This window comes from Mastomys coucha, unplaced genomic scaffold (assembly GCF_008632895.1).
Source record: "Mastomys coucha isolate ucsf_1 unplaced genomic scaffold, UCSF_Mcou_1 pScaffold5, whole genome shotgun sequence".
NCBI classification, from domain to species: domain Eukaryota; kingdom Metazoa; phylum Chordata; class Mammalia; order Rodentia; family Muridae; genus Mastomys; species Mastomys coucha.
The window spans coordinates 50,388,488-50,398,837 of NW_022196911.1; the positions used below are offsets into that span (position 1 = coordinate 50,388,488).

General features: G+C 49.1%; 1 protein-coding gene across 2 annotated transcripts in view; it reads right to left on the bottom strand.

The window, feature by feature from the left end:
* The window catches only part of Fat2 (FAT atypical cadherin 2), an 89,948-nt gene extending 86,093 nt beyond the window's left edge, over positions 1 to 3,855 (bottom strand). For both annotated transcript variants that reach the window (XM_031351603.1, XM_031351604.1), the window contains exon 1: positions 3,722 to 3,855. The gene's annotated coding sequence lies outside the window, so the exon portion shown is untranslated. The remainder of the gene's footprint in view (positions 1 to 3,721) is intronic.
* Positions 3,856 to 10,350: the final 6,495 nt, after the last annotated feature.

Genomic DNA, 10,350 nt, shown 5'->3' on the forward strand with positions numbered 1-10,350 from the left:
AAAAAAAAAAAAAAAAAAAAAAGACTCTAAGTTTAGGTAAATGTTGAAAATCTATGGTGTAATTCTTCAACAGGCAATTATGGAACTCTTGAGGGCCCTTCAGATTAGACATTTATCTGCTGGTTGAATGGAAAGAGCTATAGAACAAGGAAGGACTGTAGGGGTGTCTGGGGTATGTGGTATGTGTAGGTGTCTGTCTGTCTGTCTGTGTTTGTTTGTCTCTGTGTGTGTATGTATGTGCCATGTGTGTTTGTGCATATGCACATGTATGTGTAAAAGTGTCCAACTGATGTTTCTGTCCCTTGAAGAGCAGCTTATAACCTAGTGACCGGCTTCACTGCCATCCAGCACACCTGACTTGAGGGGACTTGAGGTCCATTTACCCTTCCCTGAGAATGGCCTGGCCTGACTAGTAACACCCTCTGACTGGCTGAGGCAGAGTGAGGCAGAGGAAAGCAAGAGACGTGGGTCCATGTCAGGCCTTCCCACTTGCTGGGTGACCCCTGGTGTTGTCCTCAGCCTCCCATGTTGGGTCTGTCTCATCCATGGTCTCAGAATCTGTGAGCTGTCTGCGCTTGTCTGCACTGTGTTAGCACACACCGCTCATCAGAGTTAATGGTTCACATTCACCTACAGAACACGCCAGGCTCTACAGAGAGCAACACAGTCCCATGGCTGACATTCAGTCTAGCAAGAGAGATGACCTCAAGCAATGCAGCCCTGTCTGTGATCAGTTGTAGGGTGGGGATGATTCAAGGTACCCTGAGATGACAGCACCCAGGTGGAGCACAGAAGAGCCATCAGTGACTTTGTTGAATCCTCACACCAACTTCTGAGCAAAGAAGGATGTTGGACTGGGCGCACGGCTCAGCCAGCAAAGCGCTTGCCTTGCAAATATGAGGACATGACATCTATCCTCAGAACCCATATTAAAAAACAAAGAAAAAAAAACCCAGGGTTTAGTGCACGCTAGTAATCCCAGCACTGAGTGGGCAGAGACCGGCAGAGCACTGGGACTCATTGGCTAGGCAGCCTAGCTTAATTGACACAAGTGTCAGGGTGATTGGAAACCCTGACTCAAAAATCAAGATGGACATCATCTAAGGATGTTCTCTGGCCTGCTTATGGATGTGCGCCCCTGCACATCCACACTCCACAAACACCCAGGTGCACACAGAAAGGAACATGACTTGCCCCTACTTTTCAAATAGAGACTGAGATTTTTTTTTAGGGAAGTTTGGAGCCCCAATCACATAACTAACAACACTCAGGGTTTAGATTTACACCTGTCATCACTAAAATTAACTTCAAACTGCCACTGTAAATGGAATTATTAGCGCTGTGAATGGAGCAGTAGAATTCTAAGGTCTGTCCCCAGCTTGGTTGGTAAGGGTGACCCAAGAACCATGAAGCTTCCAGAGGGCATACCCACCTAAGGGGTACCAAGAGGTCCCCATCACTCATATCCCCAGCATGTATGATTTACCTCCGAGGCTCAGCACCTGCTGCTGGCCTCTTCCATGGAGCCCTGTCAGGCCAGTGGTAGCAGCTACATCTCAGCCTATCATGGCAGTCTCCTCTTTCCCACTGGGCTGAGGGGAGTTAAGTCACCAAGGCAAAAGATGAAGGGAAGGGGCCCAGCTGCTTCACTCCCAAGGGCAGGTGTGGAGGAGCCAGGAGGTTCAGCCCACAGACATCAGGCCCAGATGCTGGGTAGTGGCTGGAGAATACAGGTATCTTGCATATGGCTCCCTGAGTCTCTTGATGCTGAGAATCGTGGAATCACAGAGATCCTAGACAATTTGATCTATTCTAGGTCTTCAGCCTTCCTCAAATCCAAGATGAAGAAACTGAGACACAGGGAGAGGAGGCTCATTGCTTTATTCCATCTATTGGATGAGCCAGCACTGGGGATTCAGTGTTTTCATGTGAGAACTCTGGCAGGGTCTCCAGGCAGAGCCACCTGGGAAGCCTCACACCTGACTCCTCCAGGAACATAGGACACTCAGCCAGCAGATTCCTCTGCCTGTCCTCTCTGTCTGATGGCATCTTGGGGCTATATCAACCAAAAAAAAAATCTTTATTTTTGTTAGAGGGTCTCACGTAGCCCAATCTGGCCTAGAGCCCACTATGTAGCCATTGATGGGCATAGACTTCTGATCTTCCTGTTTCTGCCTTCCTGGTGTTTTATCAGTTTATACAGTGCTGGGAATAGAACCCAAGACCTCTTGCATGTTAGGTAAACGCTCTACCCACTGAGCTACATTCCTAGCACCAATTGAGAATGAATCAACCAGGTGGGCAAGGTAGACCAGTGGATAAAGGTGCCTGCTGTTAAGCCTGATGACCTGAGTTTTATTCCTGGAATCCACATGGTTGAAGGAGAGACTCGGCTCCTGAAAGTTGTCCTCTGACCTCTACAGGCATGCTATGGACATGCAAATGCCTTCATACTTGCACTCACGCACACACACACACACACACACACACTGTAAAACAATTTTTAAGTAAAATGAATGAAACTTAATGGCCCTTTCAGTACCTTGACTCCATTTGTAGAAATGTCAGTCCAGAGACACATGACCCTGTCCCAGGCCACATAGTATGAGAATCACGGGAGCATGGTGAGTGGTCTCTTTTCACACTGTCACACCTTCTGCTATGAAAGCTAAGAAGACCGTGCGCACACGCTCTGCACAGACCCCAGCACACAGGAAGAGCTCAGCACGTGCCAGTGTGGTGATCATCACAGGCTAAGGGCATGTGAATCGGCTCTACCTCAGCTCCACTTGAAAGTGAGGCTCAAGGCTAGAACACTTGAAGTCTTGAGTCTCTCTCTCCACCTCCCTCCTCGTCCCTGAGCCCAGACACTGGCTCTGAATCCTGTCTTAGGCAGAGGCGGTCTTGGGAGCTCCTGGCAAGCCCCAGCACAGCCTTGCCGCTCCCCATGCAGGGGCCAACACACCATCTTTCTCCCATGGAGGGCTGAGCGGAGCCCCCAGTGGCTTTTTCAGAATTCCACTTGGGCTCTCTAGACTCAGCTCCTGCTCCCCCAAGGCATGAGAACAGAAGTTGGTCTCTTCTGAATCAGCTCTACCTCCAGAGCCTGTCAAACCACCACCTTTCCCGGCATTTAGTCACATTTAGTCACAAGGTATGCCCCCTGTCACACAGCCAGGCAAGCCAAGGGTCTGGGAGGGCACCCTGAAAGGACTACAGGGTGAGGCACAGGTAGCCCTATTGTCTGACGCCCTCCCAAGACTTCCTTCCTTCTTACTAAGTAACGTTATGTGCCACGGGGTCTCTGTGCCCCTCAGACACATAAGAGGCTGACCTCTTGCCTCAGTTCACTTTCTAAAACTACACAGGAAACTCTTCCTATTACATAAAGCCTCATCCTTGGGACCCAGGCAAAAGACACAAGTCCAGCCTTCCCCTCGTGCAAATGTGACCTTCCTCTTCCTCCCTCGAGTCCAGAATCTTATCTTTCCAGACTCCTGTTGACTAGTGCCCAGGTGCAGGCGGGCCACATCACTGTCACCAGTACACCTAGGGAGACTGAGACTGGAGTCCCTGTCCACCCCTCTATGTCTGTCTTGTCAGCTCCTGGTTCCTTCACTGCCGCCCAGGAGCTTGTACCAGCTTGCTCAGAGACCAGGCGTAAAAACAAATTCATTTTACAATCCCAGCCCCGACCTCCCAGTCCCTTCCTAGGTCTTACCTGTACCCCTCAGGTGGAGAGGGTGCCTGGAAGGAGCGGGTGCTGGGCTGGGGCCCCTGTCCCCAGGGCTTAGCTGAAGGCTCCAGAGGGAGGGACAGAGGAGCGAAGAGGAAGGCTCTCAGCACTGCCCCAGCCCAGAGGCTGCTGAGAAAGTTGGAGTAGGTGTGTCCAGGCCCAGGGAGGAGAAGGGAGAGGAGGAGGGAGAGGAGGTGGGAGAAGTGAGGCGGATCATTCCCCCTCCTGCCAGCTCTCTGGCTCACCGCAGGGAGAGAAAGTAAGGAAGCCAACTGGTTTGCAGCCCAGAGCTCACAATGGGGTAAGGATGAAGTCAGCGAAGGTGACAGCCCCTTGCCACCTCTCTTCCAAGTTCCACAGCTCAAGAAACCGAGTCCCAGGGCAGGTAGTGTTATACAAAGTCACCTCAGACTTCTAGGATGGGGAAGGAGGCTTGGTTTCCAGGTCAGTGTTCTATCTGCTCCTAATTTCCACCCCCCCACAATCACACACTTCCAGCTCTGCACTGCCAACTGCTAACTACATAGCCTTGGGCAATCATAGAACTGGAGCCTCAGTTCCCTCCTACCCTGTGCCCCCCCTTTTTTTTCTTTTTCTTTTCTCATAGTTCCTACCTCCCTAGGTGGTTTTGAGGATTAAATAAAAATAAAAAGTTGTAGCGGGGGATTGTGGTTCATGACTGAAATCTCAGCACTTGCTGCCACTGGAGACTGGAGGATTGCTGTGAGTTCCAAGCCAGCCTGGGCTTGGAATAGAATAGAGGACCTGTCTCAACCCTTCCCAAAACAAACAAAATGATGGAGGTTGAGAAAAGGTAATTCTTTATTGTTATGAGGCTGTAGGATCTAATCCCTCCAAGTCCCAGATCCCCATCTGTAAAGTGTGTGTGTGTGTGTGTGTGTGTGAGAAAGAGAGAGAGAGACAGAGAGAGAGAGAGAGAAAGAGAGAGAGGGAGAGAGAGAGAGAGAGAGAGAGAGAGAGAGAGAGAAACAGACAGAGAGAGAGAGAGAGACAGGCAGACAGACAGAGAGACAGAGAAAGAGACTTTGATGATTTGAAGAGGAAGAAAGAAGAGACCCACAGGAGCTGCCCTCCTCCCAATCCCTTTGCACAGCCACTGCCACCCTTCACTGGGGAAGCCCTGTGCTTCTGCTTTTTCAGGTGTGGCACTGACCTTCAAAACTAGAGTGCCAAGATCAGGAAAGAGTCCCTCCTCATACAGGGAAGCCATCCTTCCACGACTGGCACTCTCAACCTCCCGTACTACCCCCAGAGTCTTGATGTCCCCTTTCCAGCATCCCTGGAAAACTCCTGAGTCTTTGTTGGTTTTGTGCACATCTGATCACAGAGAACTTCCTTCCCAGCAATCTGCTCAGATGCAGCAGTCTTACCTGACTGGTGAGCAGTGACCTTGAACCTGGCTGATAAGTCAGAGCTCTTCACACCTCCTTGTTTCCACTGTCACCCATTAGCTCACATGACACAGGGCATTGTTGTTTTCTTATTTTGTTTTGTGTTTGGAATAAAGTCTCATGCAGCCGGGGTTTGTCTTAAACTCTTGATATTTCTGCATCAGTGTCTTGAGTATTAGGATTAAAAGTTTGAGCCATCACACACAGGGCTCTCTCTCTCTTTCTCTCTCTCTCTCTCTCTCCCTCTCCCTCTCCTTTTTCTCTCAATCTTTCACCCTCTTCTCTCTCTTTCCCTCTCCCTCTCTCTTCTCTCTCTGTCTCTCTCTGTATATCTCTCTCTGTTTCTTAAAAATATATTTACATAGTATTTATTTATGTATTTAGAGGGGGTGGAGGGAGAGTTCATGCACCATGGTGCAAGATTGGAGGTCAAAATAACTTATGGGTGTACGTTCTCTCTTTCTTCAATGTAAGATGCAGGATCAAGCTCATGTGGTCAGGTTGGAAGGCAGGCATCTTCACTCACTGAGCCATCTTGCTGGCCACTTGTTTGCTTGATTTTTGCACTATTGAGATTGAATCTAGGGCCTGGGTTGAAATAGACAAGTACTCTACCTCTGAGCTACAGCCCCAGCCATTCTGGGAAGAGAATGTTCAAAGCAGACCTGGCTTCCACGCAGTGACGAGAGCTGAGGCCTGATCCCATGGCTAGAATTCTGGGCTAGGACATCATGATCCCTTACTCAGCCAACATGCCATTTGTTGGAGAACAAACGAAACCAAAGATCACCATTGTTCTGGTTTACCTTTCTTTTATTATGATGAAACACTCTCACCAGAAACAAGATGGGGGAGGAAAGGGTTTATTTCAGCTTACACTTGCGGTCACAGTCCATCCTGAGAGAAGCCAGGGGAGGAACTGAAGCAGAAACCACAGAAGAATGCTACCTTTTTTCTCACTCGTAGGCCCACGCTCAGCCAGCTTTCTTTTATAGCCTAGGCCAACCTGCCTAGGGATGACACTGCCCACAGTGGGCCGGGCCCTGCTACATCAATTAATAATCAAGACAATGCCCCACAGACATGCCAACAGGACAATCTGATGTAGGCAATGCTTCATTTGAGATTCCCTCTTCCCAGGTGACTCTAGGCTGTGTCAGGTCAACAATAAAAACTAATCAGGGGCTGGAGAGATGGCTCAGCCGTTAAAGGCTAGGCTCACAACCAAAAACTAATCAGGTCAACCGCATTAAACAATGAAAAGCAGATCCAAAAAAGCAACTGTCGCACGCTTTCTCTCAGGTACAGAATGGTAAAGAGAGAGGGAGGAGGATGACCAGTGGAAAAGGCAACAAGAGAGCAATGGGGCCCCGACAGATACTGCATGCTTCCTCTTGTATGCAGGATGTACACATACAGAAGTATGTGTGTCTGATATGGAGGCAGGAGAGAACTGTTGGTGGGGGAGGGGAGAGGCCATGGCAGTTGGGTGCTTATGAGCAAAGTACAAAGATCTTCCTCTGTGAAATGCCATAATGAAACCCCATTGTTTGGGGCTTGGGCCAAGGGCTCAGTGGCCAAAACACTTGCTGTGCAAATGCGAGGACCAGAGTTCAGATCTCCAAGACCGACGTATATATCAGGTGTGTGTGTCGGCTCACCAGTAATTCCAGCCTCCAGAAATGGAGACAGGATCCCCAGAGCAAGCTAGCTCTTGAAACTAACCATGTTGGCAAGTTCTGGGTGTGATTGAGAGACCTGCTTCAATGATAAGGTGGAAGGCTGATGAAGAATGGCTCCCAGCATCAACCTCAGCCTACATGTGCATGCACACATGTGCATGCATACATGTTCACGAGTGTGTGTACACACACACACACATGCAAACACATGTGCATATACACATGCCTACAACACACATATGAAAATGGGGGAATAAACGAGGCTTTTGGCTATTTCCAGGCCCTAGGTGAGAATTCATCAATCATCTGCTGCAGCTATGGTAGGTCATGTCTTCAGGGAGAGATTACTAGTATAGAATGTCACAAGAGAGTCTCTGAAGTCTCTTCCCCAGGATATCTATGTCTAATGGACAGAGGGCCAAGGGGTTTCTAGTGTAGGGCCCCCATGACCCCCTTGGCAGGAGGCCACACTGGACAGTAATTGATTTGTCTGCCTGTCACCCAGTCTCCAAATCTGATACAATTATACATTAACCAGAGAGAGGAGGCAGGGTACCCCCACAAGCCCTTTGACTGGTCATGTGCAGAATGGCAGTCAACTGTCTTCCTTGGGGCCTCCTCCTGCTCAGGCGGGGCTCTGGCATGAAAGGGTCAGGGAAAAAGGTATGAGGGTAGAGGTGGACTGCAGAACTGTGCTGCCACAGACACGCACCCATCCATTTTTTTTTTGCTTTGCCTTGCCATACCTGTCCTGATGCAGCTCCTGGCTGCCCTCAGAACTTTCTGGTAGATCTCTAGCTTAAGGTCCTATGAGCTGAGGAAATGGGATTCTGTGTGCCCCCAGAGTGCACTGAACCTTCTCATCCCTAAGCTCCTAACCATAGCATCCCTCTTTCTCCAAAGATTATCTTGTTTCTCTGAACACCACTACAATAGCTTAGCTGAATCGCAGAAAAGCTTTCATTACCTGCCCAAGGTCAGTAGTGATCTAGATGAAGCTGGTAGGCAAGCCTTGGTCTGTCTGAGCCCTTGTCTTCCTAACCTCTGGTCTCCACTGCCTGTGTCTTTCTATGTCCAACGGTCTTCTGCCGACCATGTTGCAGGAGCCTCTCTTGACTTTGACTCTTGGTCAGTTTGTCTTGAGCTCCTTGGGGATGGATGAGTGTGTGGTAATGCTTTTCAATCCAGGCTACACAAGGGTACCCACTCAGAGAACTCTTAGAGCTGATGCCTAGGTCTTACCCCAGTCTACCCATAGTCATGAGGAAAGGGCACAGGTACCTATGCTTCCTTGTGCAGAGTCCCCCACATGCCCTTGCAGGAACTCAGTCTCTATGCAAATGAGGCCAAGGTTGAACTTTAACAAGATCTTTAACATCTGGTCCACATGGGTGCCTAACCCACCACATGCAGCCCAGGACAGTTGTGAATATGACCAACATAAAATCAAATACTTACTTAAAATATTATGAGATAATTTTTTAAACATATTTTTTTGTGTAACTCAATTCTGTAGTTCTTGAGTGTGAACTTATATAGATGACACCGCTGTGTTGCAATATCAAAAGAAGGAAGTTCTAGGAAGGAGTTCTCAAGACAGACCCAGGGAGGAGCCACCCTGTGTTCTCCCACTTCCTTGAGAAAGCTACCCTGTCTCTCATAGACCAGGGAGCTCTTCCTCCCTCTCCACTTACCTCCCCCCATTTCCCTCCCTCCCTCTTTTCCTTTCTGGCTTCCCCTTTTACAGGACACAGCCACATCACAGCAGTGATGGGAATTTCAGAATATTGATGAAATCTGGAATCATAGGAAGTATTATTTTAAGTTTAACACATTGAACACCTTTGATTTCCTCTGGGACAGGTTAATGGCTAGCTAAAGTTCATTCAGGACAAATGAGACACAAGCCAGAGGCAGTATGATTTAGAGCAGTGGTCCTCAACTTTCTCAGTGCTGTGACCCTTTAATACAGTTTCCTCATGTTGTGGTGACCCCACCAACCATAAAATTATTTTTGTTGCTACTTCATAACTATAACTTCTCTAATGCTATGGATTGTAATATAAATAAATGACATGCAGGATATCTTATATGCAACCCCCTGATGCACAGGCTGAGAAACACTGATTTAGTTGTACTTGCTGGTTGGCTGTCCACAATCCTGGCTGCCTTATGACTGAGGGATCTCTCTAAATGTGAAGCCTTCAGTAAAGGAGACAGCCAAGAAAATCTAGTCTCTTTGGTCATTCCAGGTAAGACAACTGCTGCCTTAGAAGATTGCTTTACTGAGGACAGTTGTCTAACAGACTGGTCACATTGGGCAAAGAGGTTGATAAACATGAAATTCAGGCTTGTGCTTCTTGGGCTGAGCTCCCTCTTGGCCTAATGAGAAGTAAATGGAACTAGGAGACGGGTACAGTGCAAAGATCCTATCAGTCTGTGGACCCACAGACAGGACAAGGTCCAGAGCCTGACTGTTAAAGGGACCTGATGCCTTTAAGGAGGATGAAGTCATTGGGGACCAGGCCACCTGGCCATAGGAGGGCTGCAGGCAAGAGGGAGAAACAGAAGGTAGAAAGCAGGTGGGCTGTGGGGGCAAGGCCTGGGAGTTCAGCTCTCCCTCAGACAGACGGGCCCCAGCAGGAGTGGGAATGGCCAGCCTTGGCATTGCGTGGGGTGCCCGGGAATGTAATCAAACACTCAGCAGACCCGCTGGCCATGGGCATCTGGGCACCAGCTCATCCACATCCCCAGCCAGCAAGGCTGACAAGCTCCTGTCGGGAGAAGCGTCCAGTCTCGTAGGCCAGGCCTGTGGGCATGAGCTCATCTTCCACCAATCCTGTCCTTGGTCCTCCTGCCCCAGGCTGGTGTAGTGGGTGGGGCCCCCACTGCTGAGTGCTGCTGGAGCCAGGCTGTCGGGCTGTTGGCCCTAGCTTTGCTTGGGTCACTCCACCTATAAGCCTGGGAGTTAGCAAGCCCTCTGAGAACCTGAAACAGGACCTATGCTCTACTCCCTATCCTCCAACCCCTTCCTTATTCTTAAGACTCTGGGGTGATCCTGACTTAAAGCACTGGAGATCCTGGTACCGTGAACAATCTCCCCATCATCTCCTATTCCTCCCCATCGCATAGTATCAACAGCATTGGTAAGGTCACTAGTAAATAATACCTGTTACCATTCCTTTAGAGCTAAGCATCAGGTTGTGGGGATGGCTCAGTGGGTGAAGGGCTTTCCACATAAGCATGGGGACTTGAGTTCACATCTCCAGAATCCATGTGAAAGCACATGTGGTCACCTTTGATTGGAATATCAGCACTCCTCTGATAGACAAAAGGCTATGGGCCAACTAGCCTGGTGTGCTTGGCAACAAATAACAGGAGACCCTGTCTCAAACAGAGCAAAAAGTGAAAGCAGGTACTAAGATTGTTGTTAGGTCTACACACACACACCATGGCACACACACACACACACATACACACACACACACACACACACACACACACACACACACACACACAC